The sequence below is a fragment of the Furipterus horrens genome, unplaced genomic scaffold (assembly GCF_987537825.1).
Source record: "Furipterus horrens unplaced genomic scaffold, mFurHor1.1.pri manual_scaffold_17, whole genome shotgun sequence".
Lineage (NCBI taxonomy): Eukaryota > Metazoa > Chordata > Mammalia > Chiroptera > Furipteridae > Furipterus > Furipterus horrens.
In genome coordinates this window covers 83,083,604-83,086,887 of record NW_028327187.1, presented here as the reverse complement: position 1 = coordinate 83,086,887, position 3,284 = coordinate 83,083,604, and the positions used below count along the sequence as shown (strand labels likewise).

General features: G+C 44.4%; 1 pseudogene; it reads right to left on the bottom strand.

Moving 5' to 3' along the window:
• Nucleotides 1-1,128: 1,128 nt before the first annotated feature.
• Nucleotides 1,129-1,836, bottom strand: LOC149991472 (MIF4G domain-containing protein pseudogene; annotated as a pseudogene).
• Between the last annotated feature and the right edge of the window lie 1,448 nt (nucleotides 1,837-3,284).

The following is a 3,284-nucleotide window of genomic DNA, read 5'->3' as shown; positions in this document are numbered from 1 at the left end:
AACAATTTTTTGAGCAAGTCAGGTCTCCATTTATAATGCTCTATAAAATGGTTATTTATCTTCCTTTTCAGAAATATAATTATTTATTTGTCTTATCTGGCTCAGAATCAGTTCTGCCTCTCAATACGAATGCTCTGGGATGTGTATATGTCTTTGGCACCTCATATTCCCTCAGCCAGCTTTGTTTTTTCCAACAGAACTTACCACCACCTGATATATAATTTATTATTTAATACTTGACTTCCACCAGTAGAATGGAAGTTCTTCATTGTGCTGTGGTTTGTGACTTTTCACTGAAGAATCCTCAGTGCCTTTTTATAGCAAGTTCTGAATAAATAGCTGAATTAATCTAATAAGTGAGACGATAAGTGCCTGAAACACAGGTGTTTTGCCAACAGGAGGAGCTCCAGGATATCTGAATGAACTTGGACACTTCATTTGTTAGTGGCTTATGGTGCCCGCAGAGTTCCAGCCTAGCACTTGTGCAGTTTAGCCATGCACCTGAGACTTCTGAAGATCTTGTTTAGAATAATGCTCATTTTTATTCAGGAGGTCTGGGTTAGGGCTCAAGATTTTTCATTTTTTTTAGAAAGGTTTACATATTAGAAAATTTTCACCCTGAACTGTGTAACATGTGAAGCAATATTGTGACCCATTAAAACCGACTGAAGAAATGTGCCTGTTTCCAAAGCAGTTTCTGGTGGAACTTGTGCTCTGAACCTCTGCCCCTTGATGTTCCAAAGCATTGCACCAATGGCTATGGGTACCCATTTTACAGATGGGAAACAGAGGCACCAAGAAGCTGCTGTACCAGTGGTTACACACTGCAGTGGTTGTTAGGAGTTGCTCTTTTCTGCCCAGCCTAGGTCGAAAGTGATGGGAGAGAGAGAATGAGGCGGGGGGGGGGGGGCGTTGGGGCGGGGCAGGTCTGTGTATTGTACCCAATCCTTGAAAGAGGAGAGAAGGTGCTCAGAGAAGGATCTCAGGGTGGAATGGGAAACCTCTCAGGAGCTGTTGAAATTCTGGAAGGGAAAAAAGTCTTTGGCAGAGGCAAAGCCTGCACTGCCAGGTTGGGAGGTGGGTAGAAGGAAGGCCAATGTTGCTGGTGAGGAAGCCTGGTCTGGGGGCCTAGTCAGAGACCTCGCTGTAGTAATATTCGTGGGCAACTGAGGCCATCTTCCAGCCACTACCTGGAACTCAATGACCTCCAGCAGCAGCTGCTGGGCCAGGGAGCTGAGGCTAATTGGGAGCAGGAAGCCATCCTGTATCAGGAGAAATTGCTCATCCATTTGCTGCCAGTTCATCTTCTCCAGCTGATCCCCAATGCAGTGCAGCTGCAGCACCAGGCAGCTCACTTCCTCTTCCTTGCTCAGAATGTCTGGCTGGGCCAGCCAGAACAGGCGGTTGTAGGCAGGGTTCACCAGGGCTATCATGTTGTTCACACTCACGTATCCAAAGATGTTGCAGATAAAAGTGACATAGCAGACCCAGGCCCTGCAGGGAAAGGGCTTGCAGCTGCTCCCGAGCCTGGTATTCATGTTGCAGCCAGTTGAGGAGTCCACACCAGAACACACTCCAGCCTGCTTGTTTGCTCTCTGCCTGAATAATGTCATAGCACATGTCCTGCTTCCTTGCTGAACACATAGTCCTGCAGACAGTGGTCCACAATCACATTAGACACTGTCTCCAAGTCCACGGCAACTGGATCTTTGAGTGCTGTCTTCAGCAGCTGCTGGGTCTTTGCATCAAAAGACGGTTTTATGCTACTCTCTGCCAGGCTCCCTCCATGACCATCCAGCCCCAACAGCTCTTTACTGCGGAAGGATTAATGATAGCACCATGTGCCTGGAGCCATTTGACAGGCATGGTGCACACAACCCATGCCCATGGCACTGCTGGTGAGACCGAGATTCTTCATTTCTAACACATTCCCAAGCCATGCTACTGGTCCAACACACCACAAGATTAACAAGATTGTATGACTATCTCCTAGGTATGTTAAAGAATAACAACATCCCCAATAATTCTAAAACTTTAAGTTTCTTTTTATAGAAATGTAGTGATTAGGAGAGTGTAGGCTTTGAAGACAGACAGACCTGCATGTTAATAACCTTTTCTATCTTAGGTTAATAACCATCTTTGTGCCTAACTTTCCTTAGCTAGTAAGTGAGAAGAATACTATGTACTTGGCAGAATTATTATAAGAGTTAAATGGGTAAATTCAAGTAAAGTTATCAGAACATTTTCTAGCAAATGGCATTTAAAATATTAATATGAATATAGTAGAGCACTTTCCATTTTAAAAGGGTTTCTCATGTACAGTCTGGTCCACCGCCATGAAATAGCTAATGATTTAGGTTGCATTACTATTGGTTGATCATTGGTGATGAAACGACTCCAAATTTCACTGGATCAAGGGATAATGAGGTTGAGTTGGCCAGCTATATTCCGAAACTGAAACTACTAATCTCTTAACTCAGGGGCAGCAAGGCCCAGAGTCTTCTTTTCTGATGCTGGATGAGACACAACTACCCTGAATTCTCATGACAGCAGTGTGTGAATGCATAGGGAGAGAGGAGGAGCTCAAAATTAGTGTATGTGGAAGCATCCAGGCTGGTGGCTGTGAAATGTGGGAAGCATGGATTCTCTTGGCTTCTCTGTATTAGTAGCCAGCCTGCCTGCCTGTCTCCTAAAAGAAACACACAAGGAATTAATGGCTTCTGGGTTGATGGCAAACTTTTACAGGTGAGTAGGAATTTGATACTCCTCTTAAAGGTAGACTGTTCTCCTTTGCTTGGTTAGGAGTTTCCTAAAACAGACTGTAGGAATTTCTGCCTGGATTCCTGAACATGTTTTGTCTGATCTCTGGGCTGTTTGCGGATAGGGGAGGGCTACACAGAAATGCTCCCATTCAACACTCCCCTTCCTGAGATGACTGCCCTCCCCAGGGCATGACATTCTGTGGAGTGCTGGGGTGGAGATTCCATGAGGAGATAAGAATGTGTTTGTCTCAAGAAATCAATGTTCTCACTGGGGAACTGTTTTTTCAGTTATTAAGGGTTTTACTTATGCCTACCTTGTTTCTGGGACTATGACTAATGTTGGAGAAAGAAGGAATAAGTTTGGAAGAACTCAGAGTCTAGTATTGAAAATATAAACTAAGGCATGTGTGAAAGATGCTGTTAGAGTTATGAGACTGAATGTGGTAGATTGCCTTGGGGATAAATTTGGATGCTGAGGCTTAGGGTAGCAGATCCATGTAAATTTCCTCTGAATTAGGTCTC